The 16282-nt window shown below is 49.1% G+C and overlaps 1 protein-coding gene across 2 annotated transcripts in view; it reads right to left on the reverse strand.

The window, feature by feature from the left end:
• St3gal2 (ST3 beta-galactoside alpha-2,3-sialyltransferase 2) overlaps positions 1-12602 on the reverse strand; it is a 52327-nt gene extending 39725 nt beyond the window's left edge. The window contains exon 1 of one of the 2 annotated variants that reach the window (XM_085681721.2): positions 12583-12602. The gene's annotated coding sequence lies outside the window, so the exon portion shown is untranslated. Of the gene's footprint in view, positions 1-11770; positions 11917-12582 lie in introns of those variants that run through there. The other variant, XM_048437254.3, reaches the window with a different exon arrangement.
• Positions 12603-16282: the final 3680 nt, after the last annotated feature.

Genomic DNA, 16282 nt, shown 5'->3' on the forward strand with positions numbered 1-16282 from the left:
TGCCTGGGCCCATCCGTCTCATTAACGCCTAAACATTGCCTCCTTTTGGTTGTTGTTTTGTTTTTTGAGACAGGGTTTCACCATGTAGCTCTCACTGGCCTGAAATTTACTATGTAGACTAGGTTAGCCTCGAACTCAGAGCCTCCTGCCTCTGCTTCCTGAGTGCTGGAATTATACACATCCACCACCGTGTCTGACTGGATATTGCCTCTTAAAGGATATATTTTATAGTACCCTCAAAGTACCTTATTTAGTCTCAGGCTGCTTCAAACAAACTCACACATGATCTAGGTCCCCTGCATCCAGCCCTTTTTCTTTTCTGTATTCTTGGTTTCTGGAAAAGGGACTCTATCTTCCATCTCAGCCCGAAATGTTGAGTCATCTGTGGCTTTCCTGCCTTCCCTTAGCCAGTCTGAAGTCCAATTGATTTTACTACCGAAATCCGTCCCTAATCCTTCAATTTCACTCCACATCGACAGCTGTCCATTCTGTCCAAAGAGCTGTCCTTCACTACAGATGCTTTCTTACTACTCAAACCCCAGCTCGACTGAAGAGATTCCCCTCAAGCCTCATCTCCACAGGGAAGCTCAAGAAATCTCCACAAATGTAAACCCACCCCGACCTCACCCAGAAACAGCCACACCTCCTAAGACTCTGGAGCAAAGGTTAAGGCTCTCCCCAAACGTCTGCATATCATCAGGTCTGTCTGGCTGAGCGCAGACACCGTAAAACCAAAATGAGACAAGCAAGACACCTGTAAGCCCCAAACTTGAGAGGCAGAAGACAGAAGAACACCGCAAGTTCAAGGCCAACCTTGTCCATTAGAAAACTCCAGGCCAGACACGGGATGAGACCTTCTACCCCAAAACAAAACCAAAATAGGACTGGTGGGATGGTTACGTGGGCAAAGGCACTTACTTACTGCGCAGGCCTGACAACACTGAATTCCATCCCCGAATCCACACAATCGTCCTCTAACACTCCCGTGCAAGCTGTGGCACAAGTGCCGACCCCCATCTCCATCCTACCGATACCACAATAATAAATCAAATTAAAACAAGCACCGGATGATGACAAATGAAACGGGCAGTTGAGGGAGCTGCTGCTCAGCCTGGAGGCCCTGACCCCTCTCCTAGGGAGGCTTCAAACTTCTAGGTCAAGCTCAGAATTGGCTGGGTCTCAGCATCATCACTCCACAGTGTGGACCTCATCTGACCCCAGATGGGAGAGGAAGCTAGCAGCCAGGCAGGGGAAACCCAGCTGGGCGGCAGCCAGAGGCTCTATGTTTCAGAAGAGCCAAAGGAGCCTCACAATAGACTGTCGGGGACTGTTGTGCTACTCGGGGCAGGCAGCTGTCTGCGTGTAAAAATCAAGGATCTGTCTCTTCATACAGTCTTATCATACTGACCCCTAGCAAGCTGCCGAGCTGCAAAGAACAGGCACTCCCACACTTGCGGGCAGGCACAATCCTCTGTGACCGGCCCAGCCCAGCCCTGCCTCAGCTGGAAAGCGTGCCTCCCCCTCCTTGGCAGGGTGGGGCTTAGAGGCCCTATCTGGCCGGATGCTGTAGTTCTCTGTCCCACCTCCTTGGATAATGAGACAGAAATTTTAAGCTGTGCTTCCCTAACTCTGTGTTCAGGCTTTGCATCTCTGTATGTGTAGCCTTCCTCCTAAACCTTCCTTCTCTGCTGAGACTCTACCAGTGCTCAAGCCGGCAGATTCTCAAATCCCAGCGGATATTATACCCAGTGTGAGCCACCTGTGATCCCACCTCCCACCTGGGCTTAAGGGAAACCTGGCTAGAGCGGAGCTGAGTGTAAACACGTGGTGGTGCACACATCTAATCACAACAGGAAGAGGCAGGTGGAGCTCTGAGTTCAAGGCCAGCTTGGTCTACAGAGTGAGTTCAGGGCTACACAGAGGAACCCTGTCTCAAAGGAACCATTTCTTCCAGGGCTTATGGATGCCCAGCTGAACAAGAGAGATGATGGAGAGATGGCTCAGTGGTTAAGAGCACTGGCTGCTCTTCCAGAGGACCTGGGTTCAATTTCCAGCTCCCACACAGCAGCTCACAACTGTCTGTAACTCCAAATCTGACTCCCTCACACAGACATACATGCAAGCAAAACACCAATGCACATAAAATAAAAAAAATAAATACATTATTTTTACAAAGAAAAAGAGGGATGTGAAGCGAGGCCTGATGAACTTTTTTGCCTGAACCCCAGCAGAGCTACAATAAGGATGGGGGGGAGGGGGGAATGAGGAGCTGACAACAGAGCAGCAGCTCCCTTGGCTCCAGGAATCTACGCTCCATAGGGAAACCAGAACTGCCTGTTTGCTGCTTAATGCATCCACAAAGGTCAAGAGAAAGGTCAAACCAACTTCCAGACGTCTGGACCGCACAGTGCATTCTGGGCTCCCACTCTGCCCTCCCACTCAGGATGTGGCATTCCTCTGTTGGGCTGACCAGATGGTTTGAGAGCAGAGCCCTCAGCAGCCCTCTGAGTTCTTTATTTACATGTGGATGCGCATCCCTGAGAGGAACAGTGACTTCTTGGGTCACAAAGTACTGTGGATAGATAAGAGTATTTATATTGTAGGTGAACCCTAACAAAGTCAGTCCCGCACGGTGAGAGTAAAGTTCGGCTGCCCTGGAAATGAGTAGCTTCCTCTTTTCAAGAACTACACAGCCCTATCCCCAGTGTCTTAGGATGCTTGGAAGCTGCCAACAAAGGGACCGTGGCTGGCTCTTCTCCCTCTCCTGCATAAGATGAATGGCAGGGATCCACAGATCAGGGATAGACAGGAGGAAGGCAGAGGCAAGAGGAACTCTGAGTTTGAGGTCAGCTCTGTCTACAGAGTGAGTTCCAGGACAGCCAGAGCTATAGAGAGAAACCCTATCTTGGGGAAAAAAAGAATTGCCAAGACCACCAGTACGGGTGGAAAAATGTAGACAGCTGGGTATCCCCTATGTAAACCATGAGGTGTCTCATTTGAGATGAGAACTCACCTTTCATCCTAGAAGTTTTCCCACGATGGCTTCATGGTCAGGTATATCTTGCCTTTCAGGAGCTGATGACATTGCTTCATCAAACACCATGACTCTGAACCTCGACATAAACTATTTATCTGCTTCCCACTTCACAGCAGGCCTGAAGAAATAGCTCCTTACCCTAGAACTGGATCCCCCATTCTTACAGTATTCAGTTTTCTGAGTCTAGAATTATCTCTGGGGCTGGAGAAATGGCTCAGCAATTGAAAGCCATTGTTGCTCTTACAGAGGACTAGGATTTGGTTCCCAGCACCCACACTGGGCAGCTCACAATCACCTGGAACTCCAGCTCCTAGGGATCTGATGGCTTCTTTTGGCTTCTGCAAGCACCCACACACATGACACACATGTACATGTACACACACACACACACACACACACACACACTGGCTTTAAATAAGTCTCTAGAGTCATTTTCCCTGCCCTTGGCACCTAGGGTATTCCCGAGTGATGCTGAGGAACCAGCCAGAAGCTAAACAGGCACAGGTCCATGGGAACATCAAGCCCTCTGGGACAGGGCAGAACACAGAAGGCCAACCACAGAAAATCCCAGGGCAAGCCAACCCCAGTGAACCCTCCTTGCTTCCTAGAGGAGAATGCAAAAGCCCCTCCCAGGCCTTTCCCACCGCATCCCCTGGGGTTGCTACCTGTTCTCTGCACAGCCCCAGGACTCAGTACAAGCCTATGAAAACTTGAATTTCTTCCTGGCATTTTAGCTCAAAGCCACCATGTACCTCAAATGACAAAAACTTTGTCTTTAACTGGATATGGGTGGGAATGGGGGGTCAGAGACAAGAGACTCAGCATTCCACTGTTTACTGTTGTAAGGTTCCTTTGAGAGCAAAGGAACCCTATGGGAAAAGGCAGGCAGAATTAGATGGGGAGATCACGCCAGCAATCTTTTCTCCCCTCTTCCACCAACCCCATCCCCTCCACATTCCCTTTAACCACAGAAACAAATAACTTGTTGGTTTTTCCTGCCAGAGCAGTTCCCTCTAGACCAATTAGCTATTTGCATTTGTTGCTGATTTTCTTCCTCTGAAGGCTGCTGACCTGCTAAGGTTGAGAGGCTGGGGCCTCTCCACAGGGCCAGGACTCCGACCCCTGAAAGATTCAAGGCAGAAGAGGTAGAGCAGTGAGGGCTGCTCCTCGGGGTCCCCAGGTTATGTCTCTTGAGCCCCACAATGCTGTCCTTTGATAAGCCAGGAAGCCTGTGCCCAAGGACGGCCTCAGCTCTAACCACGTAGCAAATGGTGGCCTTCGGTAGCTCTATGGCATAGCCTCATTCTGATCCCAGTCAGAAGAGAAGGAAACAAAATGAAAAAGATGCTGCTGGACACGGTGCATAGGAAGTAGACATTGGGGGATCAAGGATTTGAAGCCAGTCTGGGTTACATAACATGTTCCAGGCTAGTCAGGGCCAGATGAGACCCCAGTCTCCAAGAAAAAAAAACAAAAACAGGATGCCAGTGGGCTCAGTCCTTATACCAGGCTACAGGAGAATCCAAGGCCTGCTGGGTAAAGAGCAATGCCTCAGAGACAGAAGACCCGGGTCCTACTGCCCCTTCCCCAACAGTTCAGCATGAATAACTTCCGAGTCAGGGCCTCATGTCAATCCACCTGAAGGAAGAGGCGAGGCTGAGGACCCTCTGACGCTTTCAACATCTTTTTTGTTTGTTTGCTGTTTTGAGACAAGGTTTCTCTGTGTAACCCTGGCTGCTCTGGAACTCACTCTGTGGACCAGGATGATCTCCAACTCAGAGATCCGCCTGCCTCTGCCTCCTGAGTTCTGGGATTAAAAGAATGCGCCACCACACAGCTGCTTTCAACGTCTTAGACCCGGAACTATGTGTGCTATGTTTACTTTTGATAGTTTACAAATAAAATTTCAGTACCCATGGACCGGAGCTATGGCTCCGTAGTTAAGAGCATCTGCTTTAACAGAGAACCAAAGTTCGGTTCCTAGAGCCCACATTAGGCAGCTCAGAACTGCCTGTGATGCCTGCTCCTGGGAGGGCGGAAGCCTCTGGCCTCTGAGGACACTGCTGCTCGCGTGCTCACGCCCACACACAGACAAACAAGCATACACATAATTAAAAACAATAAAAATAAGCCTTTAAATAATTTAACAACCATATCAAAATAAGCACAAATTAAATTCCTCCCTACATTTTCTCCCCTCCCCCCCATTCCTCACTGCCTCTCTCAATTCTGTGTTAAAAGTCAAGAAAACATCAGAGATCTTAATTGACAGAACACATGCCGCTCTGTTTCAGGACGTTAGCCTTCTGCTCTGGAAATCTACGGGAATAGAGTACTGTTCTGCGCGCCACTTCAGTGGACCCTGCTCTTGTCCTCCTGCCCACTCCCACAGGAGGAACTCCCCCTCCGAAGCTAGGAATCCAGGGTGACTGGAAGCCCAGCCGTGCCCTTGGGCCCGAGACGAGATCTGTGAAGGCAACATGAACGCTCGATTGACAATATGTTGTAATTACAATAATGATTTATAAATAAGCAACAAGAAGTTGGGAACGGCTGGTCGGGGACACAAGCAGTTGTCCCTAGTGAGTTCTGCCTGGCTGAAGAAAAAGTCTGCATTCTGTAGGTGCAGATCAAGTCGAGACTCTTTCCTTGGGAGACAGTACTTGGAAATTTCAACCCTAATAGTTAACAAAAATTTATTAACAAGCATTCTGAGCAAAGAGAAAAAAAATACAAGTCCCTAGAGAAATGGGCCAGGCCCTTTGATTGCTATGGACTTGAATATGCAGCATGGGGTAGAACGGGAGACTGATGGAACGGGAGGCTGGGGTACAGAAACTGAGAGAAGCAGGGGGAGCCCATCCTAGGCAAAGGGGGTAGGAAAGAGATGTCATGGTGGTGGCTACCAAGCCCCTGCTGCTCTCAGTTACTATGGCGGGCCTCGGTTTGAGGCACCAAACTTCAGACAGCTTGGGGACAGGAGTAAAAATGCTGACGGAGATGCCAGGTATGCCGTTGGCAGCCACAGGCAGCGTCTGCAAAGTAGGCCATATTATCTCCTGAGAACCTCCTTCCTGGGTGGCCCTTTTCAGTTCAAGGAAGCAATCCTCATCACGTAGGCATCAAAATGCCAAACTCCAGAGGATCAAGTATTTTTCCAGAGGATGATACTGACTTTTCAAAGCCTCTTTCGGTCCCTCCCTTTTCCATTTCTACTGCCAAGTCCCAGCCTTCATGACATCTTACTCGGGCCCTATCTGGTTTTCCGTATCATCCCTCCTCTCTTTGTCCCCTGATGACCCTGCCATGCCAGGCTGCCTATCAGTCTGCCCTTGGCTGGCTCAGAAACCTGTCACACTAAGCCCTTTGCCCCCTGCCAACTCAAGTCCTTGCCTAGTGCTTTTTGGGTCAGTCTCTCATAGTACCAACAGGGCCCATGTCCTCCTTCTCTCTCAAGAGACAGTCTGGAGGGACTACCGGTCATGCTGCCAGTCCTGCCCTCACCAGTGGGAGGCACGTGGTCCAGGCTGGGATGGGAATCTGGGCACAGTCCATCTTGGAGACCAAGTCCATGATAGTCTCAAGAGGCTAGCATCATAGTTCCTGCTATACCCACCTTGAGACACTGAAGAGCATGTGAGCCCCAAGTCACCCCTCCCTCTGTCATCTCACGGCCTTCCAGGAGAGCCCTTTCTTATCAAAGAAACACTACAAAGTCAAAGTCTCAGACGCAAAGTTTCTTACTGGCCTCTTCCTTTCTTCTCATCTCTTGCCCCTCTTTCTCCATTCAAAGAGAGCGGAAGAAACTACGTTTCCTTCCCCTAAGGCATACTGTAGAGACTAGAATCCCTAAAAATGAACAACAACAACAAACTAGGACCTCTTTGCTAAAATAAGCAATAAGACCTAAAATGTCACTCTCATCTTCCCCTGCCTAGCCTCTGGCCTCTCTTGCCTGACAGCAACATATCCATAAAAGAAAGCAAGCTGCTCTGCATCCAAGAAGAAGTAATGCTACCACAGGCTAAGAAGCGGCTAGCAGGCATTAGGCCAGCCTTTTTTGGTCCTGTCTTATTTCTGCACAGCTCTCTAAACTTCCTCAACTCAAGCGTAAAAACAGATAGTTCACCAGGGTCTTCAATCTGAAGACCTCATGGCGTGTAAAACTATGATTAATTAGTAGAAAGATTTGTTACACTTTTCTCCTGTTAACTTCTGTTGTTTTGATTTCTTTATATAGGGTCTTACTATATAGTCCAGACTAACCTTGAACTCATGACCCTCCTATTTCAGGTTCCCAAGTCCTAGGATTGTAGCTATGCCCTACCATGCATGCTTTTTGCTGTTCTTGGTTTGTTCCTGTGAATGCATCTATATGTATGCATGTGTGGTGTGTGTGCACGTGTGGTGTGTGTGCAGAGCGTTCACTTCCTCTGAGGCAGGTCTCTTATTGGCGTGAAGCTCACCAACTGACTGGCCAGCAAGCCCCATGAATCCTCCTGCCTCTGCATTCCTGCACTGAGATTACAAGCATGTACCACCATGCCTGACATTTTTTATTCGGGTGCTGGGAATTTAACTCAGGTCCTCATGTTTGAAAGTCAAGCTCTTTATGAACCAAGATCTCTCCCCAGCCCTGGATGCTGTACTTTAAATTTCACATGTAAAATAATGACAATGGTGTCAACCTTGCGAGGCGGCTATGAGGCTTCCCTACAGCATGAGGACATCTATTGTGGTGCTGGGCTAGCAGTGAGCACTCAAAGAACCCATTCCAGGAGCAGTCAGGAGGACTACTTTAACAGACGGGCTCTGCACCCCTCACCTTGTCTTTCAGTTTCTCACTAGCCCTACCTGGATCTAGATCTGCCTAGATATATTTTTCCTACATATCTGTATCTACTTCTCATTGGCCTGGAAACAGATAGGAAACAGTTGCAAAACACTGTATGGTTCCTCTGACTTGTCTAAACTCCAGATTCCTGGGCATCCTGTCCAGTGTGCAGCCATAACAGGACTTCACCTGGCAGGCACCCCAATCCTTTCAGTCTGGAAAATCTAGATGGAACAGACAAGAGTCTTTCTCAGCTGCTGCTTTATTGTATCTAGGCAGCTAACCTTTTCCAAAGTCCTGGTTCCTAAACATCCTGTTTGGTCCTGAGGCCCTCCTTCCAAGAACGGGGCTGTGGTTAGAGCAGGCCTGGCAGCTCAGCCTCCATAGTCAGGCTGCGTACTAACCTAGCCAACCCTGGGAGGCAATAGAATGAAAGACAAAGGCTACCACAGCACAGCTGCCAGAACAAGCCAGGGTGGGGAAATAAGGTAGACAAAAGTCTTTCCCTCTGTCCGAATTAGCTTACCATGCATCTGTAATGGCTCAACTCAGCGTCTTTCAAACTGTTAGACCCAAGAAGCTGAAAAGAGATACAAATTCAGACCAACTGAAACAAACAAACAAAACAAAACAAAACAAAACAAAAAACTCTGGCAACATGGCATAGGGATCTGTGCATGAGCTAACTCTCCAGGGGCTTTCAAGACCTGGAAAATACAAAGCACCCAGCCATAAACCTTTAATCATAAGCTTCTCTGCTCTGCTAGGCACCGTGGTACAAATCAGAGATAGAGACAGGAGGGTCACTGAAAGCTCCAAGCCAGCTTGGACTACACAGTAGGTTCAAGGCCAACCAGGGCTGTGTAGTAAGACACCACTTCAAAAATGAAAGCAAAGGCAGGCAAGACGGCTCAGGGGATAAAAGCGCATGTCACCACGCCTGACCACCTGAGTCTAATTCCCAGAACCCACATGGTGGAAGGAGAGAACTGACCCCTGCAAGTTCTCCTCTGACCTCCACACATAGGTCACGACACATATGAACACACACCCCCCAAATTAATTACTTTTCTAAACTCTGAAAACAAAACGACAACAAAACCTCTGCTTCAACTCATCACCCGCTAATGTATTCCAGAAATAAAGATGCATTTAAAGAACTTCCACAAAATCAAGTACAAGGCTCAGGATCAGGGCGCACACCTGGAATCCCAGGACTGGGGCAGAGGAAAGAGAATCAGTTCAAGGCCATCTTCAGCTACACGTCAAATCTGAAGACAGCCCAGACTCACATAAGACCGTGTCTCAAAAGCAAAACGAAATGCAAATACACAAAGCCACTACACGGCGAACAAAATACACTACAGAATAACAAAGGAATCCACTTCCCACTCCTCTTCTTGAACCATATTCCCTATACCATCTCCTGCTATTTAAGAAAAAAGAAAGAAAGAAAGAAAGAAAGAAAGAAAGAAAGAAAGAAAGAAAGGACTCAAGGGAGCTGGCTCAGTGGTTAAGAGCACGTGTTGCTTTTGCAGAGGACCAAGTTGGTTCCCAGAACCCCATCTAGGGTCTTACAACCATCTCCAGTTCCAGGGCAGCTGCTGCCCTCTTCTGGCCTCTGAGGGCACCCGCATGCACATGCTCAGACACAGGCAGACACACAGAAAGATGAGACGAACCTTGAAAAGGAGAACTCAAGCTAAAGAAGAGACGGAGCTGTCTCGCTTTCCCCACACCTGGAGCCTTGCTGTTTCTGACCCCCTCAGTCTGAAACAGCCTTCCCCAGAAAGATAATCGCCACCCGGAGGACCGGCTGAAGGGGAAAGCTCAAATGGGACTTTATCTAATGGCTTTGTTTCCTTCTAAAACTGTTATGTTGGGGGATGCACATGCCATGTGAGTGCTGTGGCTTGTGTGTGGAGGTCAGAGGACAAGTTTACGGAGTCAGTTCTCTTCTTCCAACTTATTTGGGCTCAGGGGTTAAACTCAGATTGCCAGTCACGTTTGGCAAGTACCTGGAAGCCATTTCACTGACCCCTCTTTGGGGGTTTCTGAGACAAGATCTCACTGTATAGCCTAGGGTGTCTTCAAATGGTAATCATCTTGCCACCCTGAATGTTGGCATAACAGGTGTGTGCCACCCTGCCTGACTCCGGTGACTCTTAATGGCTTCAAAACTAGTTCTATCTTTTGGGCTCTAAAAGTGCCTATGACCTATCAGCATGCCACAGAACTCTACAATGCTCTCTGGGGCACGGACACTCCCACTGGCCCCTGGTAAGCTTGCTGTAGTGTGCAGATGTAGACATAAACATTCACACAGACAGTTGGCCCCCTCGCCCCACTTTTCCATTCTCAAGTTACAAGGTTAAAAGCATCCTATTCACAGCCAAAGGGGAGGGAGCATGGGAGGGGTCGCGTTGAAGCAGAGAACCATCTGGTTCAGATCAAGACTGCTCCCTCAGGACCCCCGCAAACTTCAGAAGACTCCCATCCCTCCCCGATGGCTCACAGGTTCCCCCCTTCCTTCCCCACTTTTTACTGGGAGACTGGAGAGAGGGGAAGACTAGTGTGACCCAAAGGAAAAGTCAGCTGAAGAAACAAGGTAAAAACCAGCCAAACAAACAAAAACTGGATCATACCATGCCTTTGTGTCCTCCCTCCCTCCTTCCTTCAAATCAGATGCACCAGGACTAAACTTGAGTTCCCCACCTACAGGCACAGCGCTTCCTCCACAAAGCACTCAGAGCACATACATCAGGCATCCCTCCCTAAGGGGCAACCACTCCAAAGTTAACAGCAAAAGCCAGATTAGCTGAGGGTGTAGTGACCAGAGTTCTCCAACGCCACCATCTCCATAAGGGTAAACGGTCCCTTCCAAACCAGACTTCGGAGCCCACCAAGCTTGAAGAAGGGAAGGCCGATCACTTTTTAGACATTTGTACACAAGTAGGAGCATGGGTTACTGGCTAGAAATAACTACTCCCCAGGGACCTCCGGGTACCCTGAATGGTTCTCGGTATATAGATGAAAACAAGAGGCAAAATGGGAGAAGGATGCAGTTGGCAAGAGTGAAACAGAAAGGCTAACTTGAGCGAGCAGCAAAGGGACCGAGACTCCTCTCCTGGCGGAGGGCTATGCAAAGGAGGGGGCGACAGAAGTAAGAGACGACTAAACAGGAGAGACTGGTGTGAGCTCAGCCCAGAGAAGGGGCTGGGAAGTTTGATCCGATCACAGGGGCATAACTGGAGGAACTAACGTGTCTTAACATGGCAAGGGATGGAGGAACAGGAGGGACAAGGGACAGGGCTCAGGCCAGAGTTCAGAGGGCGGGCACACTGACCAAGTTTCTGGCTGGTTCATGCCTCAGTTTCTCCAAAGTAGGAAGGAGGTCAAACTGTCAGGTCTTATAAAAAGAGAACTAGGCCACACAGCGTGGCTAGGGGTCAGTGCCAGGCGTGGGGAAGGCCGAAGGGTAGAGGAAATAAGTGCGGATGGTGCAGACAGCTTCTGATCAAGAGAAGTGAGACGGGTTTCCGGATGGAGCAGGTTCCCAAGCTCCGGGTGTCGGAGGTACCAACACCTGGGGTGTGGAAGTGTGGACTAGGACAGGGTTTTCAAGGGCTGGGGTTGGGGGCTACCAGCAAGGAGTGTCACAGGAGCGCCTAGAAGACTGGGAGCTGCTAGATATGCAGGAGCAGAAGGCGGGGATCCGGATCGAGGCCAAGGCTATCAGACCCCCGCCCACACGGCGCCCAGTCCCGGGGGAAGTTGCTGGGCTGGACCCGAAGGGTCTGGGCCTCTGAGCCAAGCCCTCTGCCCGCACAGAGGAGGGTTGGGGCAGCACGGGGCCCGGGGAGCCCCGCATCCCTCCCTCTCGCATCCCGCCCGCGCACCTCAGTCTGCGCTGGGCGCCGCGCGGGCCATGCCTGCCGCTCCTGCCGCCGCCTCCGCCCGTGCAAAAAGCTGCCGCTGCCGCCGCCGCCGCCTCCCGCGCCCGGACCCGTTAGCTTCAAGGCTCTCCAGTTCTCCTGCTTTGGGCCAGTCCCGCCCTTGCTTGGCCCTGCCCTCCCGGAGCGCCGCGGCTGCAGCCTCGGCCCGGCCCCTCCCCCCACCCCTGCCCAGCAAAAGGGAAGGGTGGGGGAAGGGGGCGGGTGCCCCCTCCCCATTCACATCCTCCAGGACTCTCCCCTCCCTCCTCTCCCCCAAGTTTTTCAGGCACGCTGGGATATGTAGTCCAGTGGGGCAAGACCTGCCAGCAGCGCTCCTCGTTAAGGACTATCAATCCCAGAAAGCAATGCACTCCTGTATCTGAGATCATGGTCTTTGTAGTTCTGCCCGAATTTAGGGGCATTAAGGCGCAGAATCAAGGGGCGTCTTCTTCTGTTTCCCAGCCACGCGGCTCTGGGCACCTGAAATCTGGGCGATGTAGTCCAGCGCCCCAGCCGGGCTTTGGTACCTGGTTCATCAAAGGATGCGAATACGTTGAGGATGCCTCTCACACATGGCTGTGATCAGCTGCGGCCGAGCCCAGCTGAAGGGGACTGTTTGTACTTGCTCTTGCCAAGAGCCACGACCTGAGCCAGCTGGGTTCATGCCCTGGCCCTTCAAGCTGCAGCTGCAGTGAGGCCGCTAGGTTTAGGCTGTTAGAAAGAGGGGACCCAGCGGCGATGTGGGAATGGGGTTTGTCCTCACTTAGACTACGTACCCCACCTGCGAAGTGTCTTGTAGGCGCCCTACAGCCCTCATCCCCTAGGGCTTCTCCTCACTTCAGACTTCCATCTCTTAGGCGCCCTTCGCTTCCTATTCTCTAGGGTAACGGGCACACGTTTTAAATATTCATTCACACCGGTCTTAGCCAGTTCTTTCCTCAATTTTCAAACCTTTAGAAAGTTCCTAGTTGCTGACACATCTACCCTTCAAACATCTCTAACTGGCCAATGGTTCTCAAACTGTTGTGGGTTGGAACCTCCTCTAAAAAGCCTGAGCAAGTAGACATCTGGTCCTAACGAGAAGTTTCTGGCTCATTAGCTCTGGGGCCCAAGACCCTTTCTGTCTGTGCTTTCTTTCTCTTATTACGTAACCCAAGGTGGCCTCAGATTCACTTTATAAGCCAGGCCTGCCTGGAATCTATGTTGGATGGATCCTCCTGCTTTATCCTCCTGTGGGTTGGGATTATAGACATTAGCCACTACACCCTGCAATGCACTTTGAAAAAAAATTGTGTTATGATGCTGTGGTGATTTGAATAGGAATGGTCTGTATAGACTCATGTGTTTGAATGCTTGACCCATAGGGAGAGGCGATATTAGGTGATGTGACCTTGCTGAGGTAGGGATGGCTTTGTTGGCGGAAGTGTATCCCTGGGGGTGGATGCCCAGTGTGGTCGTCTCTCCCTGCTGCCTGCTGCTCAAGGTGTAGAACTCTCAGCCCCTTCGCCTGCACCATGTCTGTCTGCATGCCACCATGCTTTCTGCTGTGACAATCATGGGTTGAATCTCTAAAACTGTAAGCAAGCCATCCCAATTAAATGTTTCTCATTATAAGAGTTGTCATGGTCATGGTGTCTCTTCACAGCAATAAAACCAATAAAGCCTGAACTAAGACAGGTGCTTTGACTGCATCCATGTCTGTCTAACACTTACGAGGCTGGTGCCAGAAGTGGCATTGGATTTCCTAAGACTGGAATTACAGAGAGTTGTAAGCCTCCATGTAAGTGCTGGGAATCGAACCTGGGTCCTCTGAAAAAGCAGCAAAGACTCTTGACCTGTGAGCCACCTCTCCAGCTCCTGGTTGCTTTCTTTGTTTTGTTTTGCTTTTGTTTATTTGTTTTTGAGACAGGATTTCTCAACAGTCCTGGCTGTCGTGGAACTAGCTCTTTAGACCAGGCTGGTTTCGAACTCAGAGATCTGCCTGCGTCTGACTCCCAAGTGCTAGCAATAAAGATGTGTGCTATACCACATCACCCAGCTGTTCTAACATCCTTCAGGGGTCTGGAGAATTGCCTTAGTGGTTAAGAGTACTTGTTTTTGCAAAGCCCCTTCACTGGTTAAGAGTATTTGCTACTCTTGGAGAGGATAGGATTTGGTTCCCAGCTCCCACATGGCAGCTCACAACTACCTGTAACTCCAGTTCCAGGGGCTCCTGCCCTCTAGGGGCACCTACATTCATACATATACATACCCATACACACATCTCCCTTTCTTGGAGAGTTTACTAAGAGTTAATAACTGTGACGCTTAGCTTTTGAGATATATATGATATTTAAATCTCCTACAATCCAGAAAAATATCAAAGATAAAAAATTCACACATTTACAATGCAATCATTTGGAAGGATAGGCATTCTGTTTCCTCGTCTTTGTGTGAGGTTAGAATTCTAGCTTCACTAATAGTCAGCTAGCAGACACAAGGAAGCCCAACTTGATTGACAGCTTCACCTCCTTCTTCCTTTTAAAGAACCTCTGCACAAATCCAAGCTGAGTTACTTTCCTCCTAAATTCTTATTCCACCAGGGCAGTGGTCGTGCACACCTTTAACCCCAGCACTCAGGAGACAGAAATAGGTGAATCTCTGTGAGTTTGAGGCCAGCCTGGTCTGCAGAGTGAGTTCTAGGATAGCCAGAGCTGCACAGAGAAACATTGTCTCGAAAAAACAAACCAAAACAAAACAAAAAAAATCTTAAATTCTTATTCCAGCAGTTTGTTACTGATTAAAATCTGTCCTTAACACTTTGACTAGTCTCAGACTTCTTTTTTTAAAAATTGGATAAATAACTACTTTGAGTCCTAGGGGTTAGTCTCTAACTTCCCTCATCCCAACCGAACCCACACCATTCACCCAGGAGCAAAGGATAAGTTTGTTGTGGGAAACCAAGTGGCTAACAGAGGCATTGAACTTTGACTGAGGAATGTTTTTCTGCTTTGTTTGCACACATAGCCTGTGTGTCTCCATCCCTGGCCATGAGGAAAGAGAGTGGCTGGGTGGTTGGGAAGGGACTGGTTAAACAGCAGCCAAGACCTTTTTGCCAAGATTTTGCCTCTGCATTGCAGTAATTTGCAACGGCAGCAACTCTCACAGGCAGACGCACAGCGTCTTCACGCTTCTCTCACCCATTTCCCAATTACAAAATAAAAAGGATGAGGCTGGGGGTTGAACTCAGAGCCTATGCCTGTGAAGCATGTGTTCTGCCCAGAAGTAATCCTTCCAATCCCCAATTTTCTGCTAGCAGATCATTCAGGAAGAATCCAGAGTCCCTCCCTGGACAGGACAGAGATCCTCTCTATCCTTGGCTCCATCTGCACTCTACCTCCTAACTAGTGTCGAGTAAATTCTCCCTAGGTGTCTGATGTCCATTTGGGTATTTTTATTTGTTGGTTTGGTTGGTTTTGGTTTTCCAAGGCAGGGTTTCTTGTAGCTTTGGAGCCTGTCCTGGAGCTCACTCTGTAGACCAGGCTGGCCTTGAATTCACAGCAAACCGCCGGCCTCTGCCTCCCAAGTGCTGGGATTAAAGGCCTGAGTCACCATGCCCGGCTGGGATTTTTCTTTAGGTTATCTCCAGCAGTCTCAGCCTAGCTTTATTGTTTTATTTTTGAGAAAGGGTCTCACTATGTAGCTCTAGCTGTCCTAGAACTCACTACCTAGATCAGCCAGGCCTTAAATTCACTGAGATCCAACCGCCTCTGCCTCTTCAGTGCTGTAATTAAAGACAGAAGCCACTATGGCCAGTTGGCATTTTTTTTTTATTTAAATTTTTTTTTTTTTTTTTACATTTAGGCTATTCTCATATTCTCGCTGTTTTTCTTTTTTTTTTTTTTTCTCTCTCTCTCTCTCTCTCTCAATCCCTTGCTATTACCACCACCCTCCCTGTGCTTTGTTCTCTCTCTCTTGCTCTCTCCACTATTCTCCTCCCTAATCCCTGGGCATGTCCAGTCAGCTGACCATGTCCGGCCTATTTTTTTCTCTCTTCTCTGAACTCCTCCAGATTCGCTGGCCGTTCTCCCACTCATATCTACAATAAAAATCTTAGCCAAATCAAAAAAATTTTAAATTTCTGTTTTAGTTAGCTTCCTATTGCTGTGATGAACACCGTGAAAACTATCACCTTGAAGAGGAAAGGGCTTTTTTCATTTTCCAGCTTACAGTCCGTCATGAAGAGAAGTCAGGGCAGAAACTTCAAGGCAGGCACTGAAGCAGAGGCCATAAAGGAACGCTGCTTGCTGGCTTGCTCAACCTGCTTTCCTATAGCACCCAGGACCCCTGCCCAGGAGTTACACTGCCTATAGAAGGTGAACCCTCTTACAACAATTAGCAGTTAAGCAAATGTCCCCATAGACTTGCCCAGATGCCAAACCAAAGGAGGCACTTATTTAACTGAGGTTCCTTCTTCCCAGGTGTGTCAAGCTGACT

This window comes from Myodes glareolus, chromosome 22, assembly GCF_982192425.1.
Source record: "Myodes glareolus chromosome 22, mMyoGla1.1, whole genome shotgun sequence".
Taxonomy (NCBI): domain Eukaryota; kingdom Metazoa; phylum Chordata; class Mammalia; order Rodentia; family Cricetidae; genus Myodes; species Myodes glareolus.